This window comes from Patella vulgata, chromosome 8 (assembly GCF_932274485.2).
Source record: "Patella vulgata chromosome 8, xgPatVulg1.2, whole genome shotgun sequence".
NCBI lineage: Eukaryota > Metazoa > Mollusca > Gastropoda > Patellidae > Patella > Patella vulgata.
Window position 1 is genome coordinate 6,615,319 of NC_065886.2, and position 15,860 is coordinate 6,631,178.

Genomic DNA, 15,860 nt, shown 5'->3' on the forward strand with positions numbered 1-15,860 from the left:
ATGCAATCATATCCGTGTAGCGAGAATGGAGAACAACAAATTTTGTTTCCCATATGTAACCAAAGCCATAAGTTTCTAAACAACTCTTAACAAAATTTACACAAGGGCTATAACTCTTATTGGACGCATGTAATGCAATCATATCCGTGTAGCGAGAATGGAGAACAACGTTGTTGGTTTTCAGTAACTAAAGCCAATATTTAATAATTTATATTTTCTTATAAAAGATAGAGGTAATCTACCTAGTTCATAATAAATGAGTGCATTAGTTGTAGACAGTTTTACCCCAAGTATGCTTTTACAATATTTAGTATGGTCTTTTTCAATATCATCTCCAGGGTGGTATCCCCATGTTAGGGTGACCCACCATAAATAAATATCTCCAAATATCTCGACAATTACGCCACAATATTTATATATATGCCAAGCCTCAAATCAGTTTCACACAATTATAGTCACTAAATAAACGATCGTGTTGTACTTAATTAGCTATGACCATTAATCATCTATAAATAATAGACTGAAAACTGGTTCCAAATGTCGTCCATAACATCCAGACACTTTTGAGTAAAAGATAGGTTACGTGCCCTTGTTTTGAAATTAGTCTCGCTTAACCAGTCTATCGACCATTCTACGTCTGATTGACAGGTCGGGATAACAAGACTACTTTTTACGAAACATAACAGAAAGCTAGAACAAGAAATTGAATTTAGAAATAAGCACTTTAGACAACTCAACAATTGTTTTAAGAAACTTGTAAAAGTAAAATGAAACTACAGCTAGTATCACGTTCCTGCTAAAGAAAGTGATTCAGAGATAGTATTTGTACTAAACCAAAAGATGCCGCTCTTAACGGTAGAGTTAATGATAAAGCAATTTAAAAAATAAAACAAACGTAATTTCTAAAGCTGCTGTAATAACCAAGAAGTTAAATTTTACTAACATAATCAATATGCAGGGATTACATCAATTAATTACTGCCCCTACACGCTGTTTTAAAAATTCTTCTACTGTCATTGACCATCTATATACAAACACACCGGATAATATTGTTGAAATTAAAGTTCCTCAATATGGTATTAGTGACCATTTTCCGATTATTTTTATCATTGGAAACTGCAAGAGAAAAATCACAAAACACAACCACTTGGAAATTCTATACAGAAATTACAAAAACTTTGATGATTCTAATTTTATTAATGATCTTGCTAAAATTCCATTTGAACTAGTCGAGTCAATTGATGACCCAAATTCTGCCCTTGATACTTGGTATAACCTTTTTATAGGTGTTTTAGACTGCCATGCTCCGCAAAAGCGAAAAAGAGTAAAAAGATACTATCAACCGAAGTGGTGGACTTCTTTAAAGCCTCCAAGAGGTGTGACGACTATAGAATATGGAGAAATAAAACCAAAAATCTCATTAATAAAGCCACAAAAAACTTTATCAAGGACTCTATCGAAAATGAAGAGCAATCTAAAAACATATGGAGATATTTTAGTGACATACAGAATAAACCCAATAATTGCCCTTATCCCAATAGTATTAAATATGGAAAAACAACAGTTAATGATCTAAATGCTATTGCTAATGTGATGAATGATTACTTCACTAATTTAACTGATGACATTAAGCCCCCCTATACACCACTTTCTCAAGAGTGCAAACGAAAGATATCAGATTACGTAAATGATAAGATTCCCCCAAATAACAACTTTTCTATTAATTGTATTACTACCACAGAGGTATTAAAACATTTATTGAGATTAAATAGTAACAAAGCCATTGGGTGTGATGGTATTGGACCCAAAATTTTAAAATTGTCTGCGTATACAATTTGTAGCAGTTTGACATATATCATTAATCTTTGTATTTCTCAAAACATGTTCCCCAGTGCCCTTAAACTGGCTAAAATTATTCCTATACATAAGAAGGGAGCTAAAGATGATCCGAACAATTATAGGCCAATCTCAATTCTCCCCACAATTTCAAAAATATTCGAAAGGCACTTGAGCACTCAAATTCAAACTTATTTGGAAACCTTCAATGTTCTTTATGCTTACCAATCTGGATTTAGATCAAATCATTCATGTGCTACTGCACTGATCCGAATGACAGATAATTGGCTTGATGCTATCGATAATGGTGCGATGAGTGGTATAGTGTATCTTGATTTTAGCAAAGCATTTGATCTCATTGATCATAAGCTTATTATTGAAAAACTACATCTTTATCGATTTGATAATAATTCACAAATTTTGATTGAATCATATCTTGACTCACGGAAGCAAAAAGTATGTTTAGGATCAATTACCTCCTCAATTACTACAGTCAAATGCGGGGTTCCACAAGGTTCGATCCTGGGTCCTCTCCTATTCCTAATTTTTATCAATGATCTCCCACTCAATATTGAATCAAGTCAGATAGATTTGTTTGCTGATGACAGTACCCTGCATTGTTCACACAAAGATATTTTATCCATCGCCAAAAATCTCCAAAATGATCTCTATTTGGTTGCTAAATGGTGTGAAAACAATGGGATGGTAATCAATCCTTCGAAAACAAAATCGATGTTGATTTCAACAAAACACAAAAGAAATCAGAAAAACCTAACTTTATCACTCCATGGTGAGAAAATTGAGACGGTTACTACCGCAAAATTACTTGGAATTCAAATTGACCAAGACCTTAATTGGGAAGCACAGATGGCAGATATGTCTAAAAAACTTGCATCAAAAATATTTCTCCTAAATAAGATAAAAGATCATTTACCTTACGAGACAAGAATTTTGTTTTATAACAGTTACATACTACCAATATTTGATTATTGCTCTATTATTTGGGGAAATGCTACCAAAAGTAGATTAGACATTCTTTTAAAATTACAAAAGAGGGCAGCAAGAGCTATTCTTGATGCACCGATTGAAACTCCGTCCACCTCTTTATTTACTAAACTCGGTTGGCTTACCCTTACACAGAGGATTCTTTACAATAAAATTGTCTTATCATTCAAAATTATTACATTTAATATTCCACTTTATCTAAATTTCTATTTTATTGAAAAATCTCTTGTTTCCAAAACGGATATCTTGCTCCGTTCACAGACCAGTAAATCTCTTTTTCTTCAAAAATGCAAAACGGAATCCATGAAACGTACTTTTCATTATTCTGCATGTCTTTTATGGGACAATCTGCCTTTTGATATAAAGATGTGTAAAAATGTTGAAAATTTTAAGATTAAACTGAAAACTCATTTATTTTGCACACTGAAGGAACCATAATATTCAACTGATGACATACTTATTATTTTTAACTTGCAACTGCATTCTATTTTATTTTGTGTGTAATTATAGTGTTCTTCCTATATTCTACTTGTATAATGTATATGTTTTGTAGTTTGGGAGTGACTTATCAAACTTCCCACTTTAAAATGCTATTGCATTTCTAATGATTTTAAATTTATCCTGATATTACATGTATATATGTCTTTGTAGTTTAGGAGGGACCTATGGAAGATTAGTTTTTTTTTTGCAAACTAAATACGTTGCCTCATTAAATAAAGTTTTTATTATTATTATTATTCAAAATTGTCAACAATAGATTTTTTACGGCTGTAATAGTTGATATATTTGTAGAGAATTGCACGTGCCATGGCTATTTATCGACTCAAAGAGAGTGCGGGGTAGTCAGAAATCAGTTCGAGACACGCAACTGAAGCGTGCACATTTAGCCGTGTCGAGACCAACTTTCTGTAGAGTGCACGGGTTGCCCTACCCATGTATCACAGCCATAGTTTAATACTCCAGGGTGGTATCCCCATAGTTTAATATGGAACCAATATATGTATCAAATAATGAAAGGCTTGTTTTTATATTGAAACTGTTTTCTATTCTTAGTTTGTGCAAGCTGAAACATGCTTTATTACCCGAAAATGCTATGGTTTATTGAGTAAGATTTGGTTTACAATTATAATTAAAGTTAACATCTAGATTAACAATTTCAATATTACAATCTTTAAATGTCCATGAATGTGTTTTAAAATTCCCCCCCTTCCTAAATACAACAATTTTTGTTTTCATCTCATTAATTTTATCGTTCGGATGGGACGAAAAACCGAGGTCCCGTGTACACATTGGCGTGCACGTAAAAGATCCCTTGGCAGTTGGAATTCGATATAAGAGTAGTGCCGCTGTCCGGGCAAAATTTCCCTCATAGCACACTGTATGGCGTATGCCCGTCTTCATTAGCCCAGGTTAGGAGCAGAACAGTAGGACGTTAAACTCCATTTCATTTCATTTCATTAATTTTAAGATGATTTGACTCACAATAAAATTCTACCACATCTAACATGCTCTGTAGATTCGCAGGCGTTTCACTTAAAAGGACATTATCATCTGCATACATTATTAAGAACAAGTTTATATCATTTAATGTTAGTGCTTGACAGCCATTTTCCAGTAATTCGTTTTCAATACCATTTACATAAAATGAGTAAAGAATTGGAGACAGAGACTCTCCTTGCATTAAACCTGTATGACAATTAAAATATTCTGATATTTCCCCTTTAAACTTTACATTAGATATTAACTTTGAGTACATGGATTTCAGGATTTTGAGAAAATTGCCAGTAAGACCCAATTTTATCAGTTTTTGCCCGAGTCTTACTTGGACGATCCGGTCGAATGCCGAAGAGTAATCTAGGAACAAGCATATAGGCATTTAATTTTGGCTAAGTACTTATGTATAACGTTTTGTAGAACGAATATTGCATCAACAGTCCCAAGTTCTGGTTAGGTTGATCGGTGAATTTGGTTTCTGTTTCTTTAACTTTTTGTAAAAATATTTAGGATTTTTGCGTCGAAGATATAGAAGTTAGACTTAGTAGTGTCTTCAGATCTTCTGTCTGTTGTATATTGTTGATCATCTTCTTCGTACTGTATAAATTCATCTAGAATATCTAAAACACATTTATCTAATTTATCATCTATGATTCTGTCGAATTGGTTTCCAATTCTGCTATTAAAATCACCAAGGAGAGCTACACTGCCCTTTGTACTAAATTCAACAATATCATATTCTAGCTGTTCATATATATTCACATTTACATAATGTTTATAATAGTTTGCTCTTTCTGGCGCGGGGGGGGGGGGGGTGTAAACAAAACATATAAACAGATCATAATCAAAATTCAGTAAACATATATCAAATTTTATCCATAACAATGTACATAACAATATCATATTCAATTTTTACAATTGTGACATACCTTTTAACAGAATTCTTTATAAACTGAACATTATCACCACCTTTACATTTCTTTCTATTAATAATTACAGTTTCATAATCATTCAGTTGTACTTCTGCATCATCCCCCACCCAGCATTCACAGAGGTAAACAATGTCAGTTATCAAAAAATTTCACAAATTCACTGCTCTTGAGTTTTTTCACCAGTCCTCTTTCACAGTTTCATGAACAAAGGGACACATATCCAAATCCCCCCCCCCCTCTGTTTGTCCTATTGCTTATATATTTCATCATTTATAAATAATTTATTATACAACAGTTTCACTTTAACGTCTTACACATACCAAGTGTCCAGTATGTAAATCAGTTACGAACGTCGATCCCGGGGTCAAGTTAAATAACTAATTAAAATGACATATGTATGTCGAAATATGCCGCGGTAATAATGGGTTTGAATGTAATAGGACCCTCTTAGTCCATGTTAGCTACTTGTTCACTCAGTATGGAATGGTTTCAGTAATTATCCACTTCTGAGTAGGTCAAAGGTCACCATTGCCTGCCAAACCCAAACCACCTTAAGAGCATATCTTTGTACATATCTTCAGTAAAGGCCCAAATATGTATAAACCTGTTCCGTGGGACACCCTGAAGAGGCAATAGGAATACTTCCTAGTCGTGAAGTTTGAGAATTAACCCACTTCTGAGCAGGTCAAAATCACAATTGCCTGGTCGACCACTTTAAATGCACACCTCTGTACAAACGCAAAACGCAGGTACGGTATAAACTGTTCCTTGCGACCCTGTATGGGAATATGAATCCTTCTGAGAAGTCAATTTTACTTGTACTGAAGGTTTGTCCTCAGATATGCATTTAGGGTGAATTAATGGTACTCAGAAGTGGGCTAATGCCCACAATTGACCAGTCAGGATGATTCATATCGCCCCGAGGAATCGCGTGTAAGACTAATTTCGAAGCGGCTTCCTTCCCCAAAGTGTCCACCCAGAAGGATTCATATTGCAATATCAATTAATAGCGATAAAATATGGGACTAGTAATTCATTGAAATGGACTACAAGTTACAACATTATCCAGGCTGACAGTGAGTTTAGTAGAGGAAAATGGATTAAGCTGCTCCGATTCAATAGAGCACATCACTATATGCTATTATCTCGACATACGTGTCATTTTCAATAATCGAGGTTTTAATTATTTATATATATTTTTTAATTAGCTAATTACTGAGCACATTCCACGCTATTAAGTGAACCAGTAGCGAAAATGAACTAAGTGGGTCCTATTACTATAAGCTATTATCTCGACATGCGTGTCATTTTCAATAATCGAGGTTTTAATTATTTATATATATTTTTTAATTAGCTAATTACTGAGCACATTCCACGCTATTAAGTGAACCAGTAGCGAAAATGAACTAAGTGGGTCCTATTACATTCAAAACCATTATTATCGCTGCATATTTCGACATGCATGTGTGATTTTAATTATTTGTTTAATTATTAAATAACTAAATACTCAACAGCGGCTGAATGTGATCCAGTAGCGGCATATGGATTCAGTGAGTCCGATATCAGATGACTAATGACTCGAAATGCTATGAACAGAGAGAGGCATGTTTTGATGGAGACCCGTTGACATCGCTGTGTCCAGATTTTTCTGCGTGTTGTCTCCCCTAGAAAAGTTAAAAATAATGACACGGTCTTTTATATTTAGTGTTGATAGTACTTCTCAAAGCAACGTAACTGATCGTGTATATTCTTCCAGCCGAGGAGATAAGGTGATTCCAATAAGTACCTATATCCTCGCTTTTCATCGCTCCGACATTCCAAAGACACTCAAGTCAGACTATCTAAAGAAATCCGTGGATTCGTATATTTCCAACCTTATCTCCTCGGCGTACACGCATTCATTTAACATGGGAGACGCCTTGGGATGAAAGATATTGCACCATTTCATCCTCACTGCTGCTTTCAAGATACATGGGCTAATTTCTGCTCACTAATACTTCCTTCGAAGACCAAAAGTTGTTATATGTGACTGTAAGAGTATAACTGACAATTCAAGAAAGTAATTGAATGTTATTAGATAAGAGAACACGAGCAAAATAGAAACAGTCCTTACATTCACGTATGTTTATTCATTCTATTCTAAACATTCTATTTTTCTTTCATGTTCTCTATCTAGTGACTGTCATTTTTTTTATGAATTGTCAGATATCCTTTCACAGTCTCACACAACAACGTTTGGTTTTTGAAGGAATAATTAGTGAGCAGACATTCGCCCATGTATCTGTTATCACTCGCCCATGTATCTGTTATCACTCGTCACTTCAGTCAGTTATATACAGTCCTAAGACCATCTAGAAAAACGTGCTAAATTTTGGATGTTTGGGTTTGGCCTGGTTCACTGATTTTTAATTGCCTGGAATGCTAATCTAAACAACATGTCCAATGTGAGTGACATTATTGCCCCGATATAAATAGTTCAGTTAGATACGTGTTGATAGCTATAAACCTGCCATTGTGAGTATCAAATGACAACATTTTAATTTCTAAAATAAAAAGCTCTTTTTATATAAAACATATTTATCGATGATGAAGTTGATAGATAACAACTTAACACTATTATATACAAATTACTCAATATGACCATTGAAGAATAGCCTAAAAGTATGTACTACAAGGTTGTGGTCCCTTTAGAGGTAAATTTAATATCCGATTGACTTTAAATTAATATCCGCGTTTACAAAGAATCCTATTGATTTTCACCAAATTCCGATAATTACTGCCAGAGTTACATATATCGCCCTTTATCACTTTGAAAAATGTGGTGGACGCTCTAGGGGCTAAAGTTAATATCCGATTGACTTTAAATATATACACAGTCTTTAAGGTCATCAGACGAAGAAGCCTATTGATTTTCAACGATTTCTGATAATTACTGCCAGATAGTTATCAACTGATTGATTTTATATTCATACACCGTGTTTACGCCTATATATAATAGTTTCGATTGACTGTAGATTGATACACAGAGTTTAAGGTCTTGAGACGAACAAGTATATTGATTTTCAATGATTTTTGATAACTTGAACAGCTAAATACATGACATTAAGTGTTTTGTATATACGTTAGCATTGACCAAACAAATTCTAATGATTTTCTGATAATTACATAACGAGTTGTCACTCTTAATCAGATTTTAGTGTATTGTAAATATTTCATTACCGACAAATATCTCTGTTCATTTTGATATTGACGCATATCAGACCTAATTTCCCGTCTTATGCCCCCCAATTGTACGAGAAATCACGTTTTTATCTTGTCCGATTATATGTTTATATCCCAAAGTTCTGGGTTCCAGTCGATACTTCAGACCATGTCTGCCTGGATTATGATACCTGATTGTACGAAAAACTTGTTTTTAAAGCTTGTTCTCTGTCCATCTCTTGCAAAATGTTGGCGTCTCTTGCATGGCAACGCCTGTTTCCAAATATATTTCATATTTAAGCTGTATATTAAATAACAAATAGATTGTTTTGGGGTAACCTCTCCCTGTATTTAAAAAATCCGTAAATGATCATATTTTTGCACAAACATAAGATATTTTTGGATCAAATTTTCTTTAATAACCAGCGGCTGCCAGGCAGGATACGCCCACATTTTCGAGAGATGGATAGAGAACAAGCTAAAAAGGAAGTGACTTTTCCTACAATCAAGGGCCATAATTCAGAAAATTACAATTCGATATGCGCAAGTATCGAAAGGAACCGAGATCTTTGGGTTATAAACTTACATTTCAAGTTTCAACAAAATCGGATAAAAATTGTGACCTCTATAGGGTCCACAACCTTGATATACCATATTTTTACGCTATTTGAGAACGAGGGGCGGCCATTTTGTCTGTCAGTTTTGGGCCGATTTTCACGAAATTCGAACTCAGCCATCCTTAGTGTGTAGCGGTGATATAGTAATACGTTTTTTTAAATCGGATAAAAATTATGACCTCTATAGGGCCCACAAGCTAAAAACGCGATTTTTCGTACAATCAGGGGCCATAATTCAGGAAGTTACGGTCCGATATGCACGAATATCGAAAGGAGCCGAGATCTTTGGGTTATAAACTTACAGTTTCAACAAAATCGGATAAAAATTGAGACCTATAGTGTCCACAACCTTGATATACCATATTTTTTACGCTATTTGAGAACAAACGGCGGCCATTTTGTCTGTCAATTTTGGGCCGATTTTCACGAAATTCGAACTCAGTCGTCCTTAGGGTGTAACGGTGATATAATAAAACGGTATTTTAAATCGGATAACAATTATGACCTCTATAGGGTCCACAAGCTAAAAACGCGATTTTTGGTACAATCAGGGACCATAATTCAGGAAGTTACGGTCCGATATGCGCGAATATCGAAAGGAACCGAGATCTTTGGATTATCAACTTCGATTTCAAGTTTCAACAAAATCGGATAAAATTGTGATCTCTATAGTGTCCACAAGCTAAAAACGTGATTTTTCGTACAAACAGGGGCCATAATCCATGAAGTTTCGATCCAATACATGCCAATATCGAAAGGAACCGAGATCTTTTGGAGATAAACCTACATTTCAAGTTTCGTCAAAATCGGATAAGAATTGTGACCTGTAGAGTGTCCACAAACAAATTGTAATTGTAGGTGAATGTAAAATGCCACTGGCAAGAGTTATACAAAGATAATGTGCTCAACAACGCTTATTTTACTTATGAATATTAATCTCCCCGGGAAAAAGGTCCAAAATCATTTAATTGGATAACATCAAATTGGTCAATGTCAAACTATATGAGTAAAATAGTGCAAGATATTTCATAGCCTGGCTTAGAGAAGTTGCTGTAGATATTACATCTCATTAAATATTATTACCGGTACTTTATGTATTTCATGTGGACGTATATTGTCGTCGGCTCTGTCCGTCCGTCCGGACATCCACAATTGTTTGTGAACACTCTACATGTCACAATTTTTATCCGATTTCAATGAAACTTGAAATATCGGTTTATCCCCCTAAGATTTCGATTCCTTTCGATATTGGCATGTAGCGGACTGTAACTTCATGGATTGTACGAAATATCACGTTTTTAGCTCGTGAACAGTGTAGAGGTCACAATTTTTAGCCGATTTGGTTTAAATTTGAAATGTATGTTTTTAACCTACAGATCTTTCGATATTCGCGCATATCGGACCACAACTTCCTGAATTATGACACCTGAGTGTACGAAAAATCACGTTTTTAGCTTGTGATCCCAGTAGAGGTCACAATTTTTATCCGATTTAAAAAAAACGTGTGAATATATCACCATTACACACTAAGATCTTGGTTCCTTTTGATAATCGCGGATACCCGAACTTAACTTCCTGGATTATAGCCCCGATTGTTTGAAAAATCGCATTTTTAGCTTGCCGATTCTCTAGAGATCACAATTTTTTCCCGATTTTAAAAACCGTTGAAATACATCACCATTCCACCATAATGAAGGTTGAATTCGAATTTCGGGAAAATCGAAATGAAACTGCCCGACAAAATGGCCGCTCTTTATATGCAAATTGTGTAAAAGTATGTAATACGAAGGTTGTGGATCCTCTCGATATCTGCGCATTTCAAACCAGTGTGTAATACGAAGGTTGTGGACCCTCTAGAGGTCACGATTTTTATTCCATTTTGATGAAACTTAAAACATATCTTTATATCCCAAAGATCTCAGTCCATTTTGATATTTGCACATTTCAGGCCATATCTTTCTCGATTATTGCCCCTGATTGTACAAAAAATCGCGTTTGTTTTTAGCTTGTACTCTATCCATCACTTGGAAAATGTGGGAATATCCTGCCTGGTAGCCGCTGGTTTTTATTATTATACTAAATTATTATTAAATTTGTTTACTTCTATATTTAATTTGATTAGTTTCTCTTATTCAATTTAAATTGAAAATCTCATAGAACCTGATAATTGTATACCCTGGCTAAAACAAGATGCTGTAGATATTACATCTAATTAAATAAGCTTATTATTACTTTATGTAATATTTGAATCAATTTTATTTTCATGATATAATTATTATATTAAATTGTTATTAAATTTGTTTATTTCTACATTCAATTTGATTATTTTCTTTTATTCTCTTATTCAATTTTAATTTTAATTGAAAATCCCACAGAACCTGATCTCCAAATCATCTAGCTTTTATATTCTAAATATAGAGCAGTGTAATATGACACTTATACACTGCACCATCTAAATAGATAATAATTGGGGGACAATTTAATATCTTTGAGAAGTTGATGACAGGATTCTCTTCAACAAACTTCCATTATCTTTGAGGTCAAATTCCTAAACATGAAGAAATCGGGCTGATTTCTAGTTGGTCTTAAGAGTGTATAGAGGGATATCTCGTGTTTTCCTTTTTCGTTCGTCACTTCCGATTGCTTAAGCATTGATTACGCATCTATCGTAGCAATGACCTCTGTGATAATGACTGGCACCAATATTGTCATTTAAATGGGTTTCCTATTTTTGCTAGACGAAGCAGAAATGGTACACGTAACAACACAAGTTTCTAGAGTTTAGAATAAAACGGCTGCCAACAACTGTTAAATAAATGATTAGGTTCAACCAAGAATTTATCCGAGGTTATTAAAAGAGAGAGAGTTTAACGTCCACTCGACAAACACTGCAGGCCCGTAGCTAGCCCAAAATTGTTAGGGGGCCAAAGGCTTCTGGGGGCGCCGATGTACACACTTGACGGTCCACGGTGAACTGTACCGTTGACACGCCTCCCTTCGGAGAAGGGTCTAGGGTGTTTCTCCCCGCCAGAAAATTTTGTAAAAATAGTGTATGCACCTGAAAATGACAGAAATTTCAATATGAATTTGATATGCGCATTATAAGAATTTGAAGGAAGGGATACGACTTGAACGTACTTATAATAATTTATGAAATAAACCAAAAGTTCGCAATCGGGTTAGAGTGCGACTTGTTTGAATTTTGAAGATTATCACGCTGTTTTGGGCGACCAAATCATTCGTGGTCGCCTAACCAATCTCACTCGGCATTATGGGCGCCCCGCTAATTATATTTTGGGCGCCAATGGTGTCGTCGTGGTGGTCAAGTCGTGGGCGCCCAGCCAGTCTTACTCTGCATTATGTGCGGCCCGGCAATCATATATTGTCATTATAAGGTGCTCCACCAACCTTACCATTATGGCCCCCCTCCAGGATAAAACACCCCACAGATTAAGCCGTTTTTGGTCGCCCCATCAATCAAGTTGTGGTGGTAATCGTGCGAGTCATTGTGAGGCGCCTTAGAATTTCGGGGCGTTTCATTTATAACCACATGATTGGCGCCCAATCAATGTCACTCGGCTCTATGTGGCGTCAATACTGATATGGGCACGTTCGTCGCTGGCTTCGCATTACGTCTAATAGAAAGAAGGCGGCCATTGGGGGGGGCCGTTTTATTCCCCAATGGGCAAAGGGCACCGATCGGGGGCGCTGAATTTTTCCAGGGGGGGGGGGGGCAGCTGCTAGCTACGGCCCTGCACTAGGTCATTTCGGGACAAACATGGTTCAATTTTATTTCAATAATTGGTTTGCGCGTAGGCGTCTTTAGCAGTGAGTGTATCAGGAGAAAACCCATAAGGTTGGACAGGCGATCCTACTCCTTGTCACATACCACCGGGGAATCTGAGCCATGCCCGTTGACTCAATGACAGACCTTATGATACAACGCGAGCACGGGCTGACCATTCGCCCACCCCCTCATTAATGAAATGAGGTAAGCTGGTGTCAAATTTGGTCTTTAAACTATTCAGTGAATTTTATAATTTCAATTTGCAAGTCGGAGCGTCGATTGCCCCCTATTTGCAATTACTGACATAATAAAATTCATCTTCGCATCCACTGAGAAATATAATGACCTAAATCAGAGGAGACAAATGATTGATGATGGTGGCGGGAAAGCTGAAGTGGGATTTATTGTCCTCCTGTTCTACTCCGACTGGGCTATTGAAGACGAGGGTTGGAAACGTGAATTGGGTAAGTTTCCTTTTCTCGTATTCTTTACAATGCGCCCATTAATAAAATTAAACCATATGTTAGTCCCGAAATGATCTAGTCTGTGTCGAGTTGACGTTAAACTCAATTTATATCTCTCTCTTTACCATGCGGCCTACTAATAAAAGTCATAATGTTTACCAATTATTTATTTTAACGATCGACATTCAACACAATGTGATTCATTAATGAAGCCTTGGGAGTCTTGGATTCGATTCTTTTGTCGACAAAGACAGCTTCTGTAAAGGGGGCATCAATCTGGAACGGTGTTTGATTCATTAAAGAAACCTTGGGGTCTCGGATTCGATTTATCGACGAAGACAGCTTCTGTAAAGAGGGCATCACTCTGGAACGGAATGTCGCGGGATGCTGAATATCGATAAGGTTCGTCCTCTCATAACCACAATGGTTACATCATATTTGAAACATAATCTGTTAACACTGCAGGTTTTTTTTGTCCCGTTCACAGGCCAAATGTTGACGGACGGACACGGTGGAGAAAAGAAAAGGCTAAGGGAAGTAATTGCTTTCGATGCAATTGGGTAAAAATGAGGAAGTAATTGTAATGATTACAAGCTTCCCCCTTACGAAATTAACCTTACCACACACATCTTGAATCTACCAAATCAATGGTGAAAAATACCTACTATTTTACTGTAATTAAATGTTTTAATAAGAAACACATCATGTCTTTTGTCGGAATTAATCACGGGTACGGGAATAGTGGATGTGCCGATGCCGTCATTGGATATTTCAAGATAGACACACGCGAAACAGAATTAAAAGACCTGCTGTGTGGCGGAACATTGGCTATACGATTGGAATGAAATATTTTAAAAGAATTAGTGATCTTGTTATAGAAGAGGTTTGTGGGGGCTGGTGCGGTGGGTGTTATGCTGAACACCCCTTACGCTTGGACTAGATAACAGTACAGTCCTTCCTGATGTATCTGCTACAGATTTGTCCTGTGAACTAGATACCAGTACAAACATCTGTACATGATACTGTAAACTTATTATCGTTGACGTTTGAATAAACGACTTTAACAAATGAAAAAAAAATGTATGACACACAAGACAATTTATATAATAATAATATATTGCGCACAAATCCATCTAAGTTAATGCTTAAGAAGCATTTAGCTCTCCACTTACCACAAGATAAAAACACAGTTAATGTTAATAAACAGTCTTTAACCGCTTCTTAAAACAGCCATGCGATTATGAATTCGTTATGGTCAAGGGTAATGAATTCCATAGGTTTGGTAAACTGTATGAGAAGTATCTATGACCGAATGTCTTAAGTTTATTGTTGGGTACCATCAGATGTAGTTCATGTTCGGACCGAAGATTTCTTTGAGGGACATAAAAATCAAGCATTGAAAACAAGTAGTCTGGTGCTTCACCTTTCTGACATTTGTAGGCTATGCACAGAATTCTGCTTTCCACGTGAAGCCGCCGATGTAAATCCATGGCAATTTTTACTAACCAGAAGGTTATAATATAACAAAAGGTTATATATAACAAAAATATACTTATAGTTTTTTTCAATGTACCGTCTATTAAAGCCTGAACAAACAATCACATATATGACATAACTGGTTTTACAGTTCATGGGTTGCTTAACATGAAAGAGTTTGTTATCGGTGATTTGGATTGAGGAGCCCTTAATTATTATTTTCCATTTTATTTCTCCACATTCACTTACCACCGGTGTATCTGGACTACTATCAAATTTTGAAGATGTTAATAATTTATCTAGATTTCGTGGCTGTTTAAGAATGTTAATAATCTTAGTTTTAGACAATTTTTTTTTACATAACCCCACTATTCTTAAGGATGTGTAAATTATTATTTGTCAAAGACTTCCCATCTTCTTGTGAAGGGTTAAATGTTGTGACTAAAGCAACATTTAGAATTTCGCATGCTGGATGTGTTCTTCGTAGTCCTAATATTGTCTGATCTAAACTTAAGGCTCGAATCGTTGCATCTTCTACGAGACCTAGAGGATATTCTTGTTTCAATAAGAGTGTTTTTCATTCCCCTAGTCGCTTAACATTGACAACCGCGTTTGAAACAATGTCTAATTATTCATACCAGATATCTAGCAGAACACGATTAGAGATTTGTTACGGTACTGGAGAAATAGAATCTTAACCTTAAACAAAGACAAATGTTCTTTGCGGTTATCTAAATTAGAGTTTATGGGTCACGTTCTGTCTGATAAAGGGATAGATCCTACGGAAGCTTGAGACAAAGATATCGTTAATGCTAGTAGACGACTGGAGATCAACATCAGAAGTGCCCAGTTTTCTTGGATTGGGAAATTGATACCTGACTTAGCGACATGTTCAGGGCGACTACGGAAATTAACACGGAAGTGGTTCGATTTAAGTTGGGTAAAGAGAAACAGAAATCATTTGATGCGTTAATAACAAGTTTGGCGAACGCTGAAACACTTGGGTATTTTGATAAAAACCCACCAACGCAAATCATAACGGACGCTA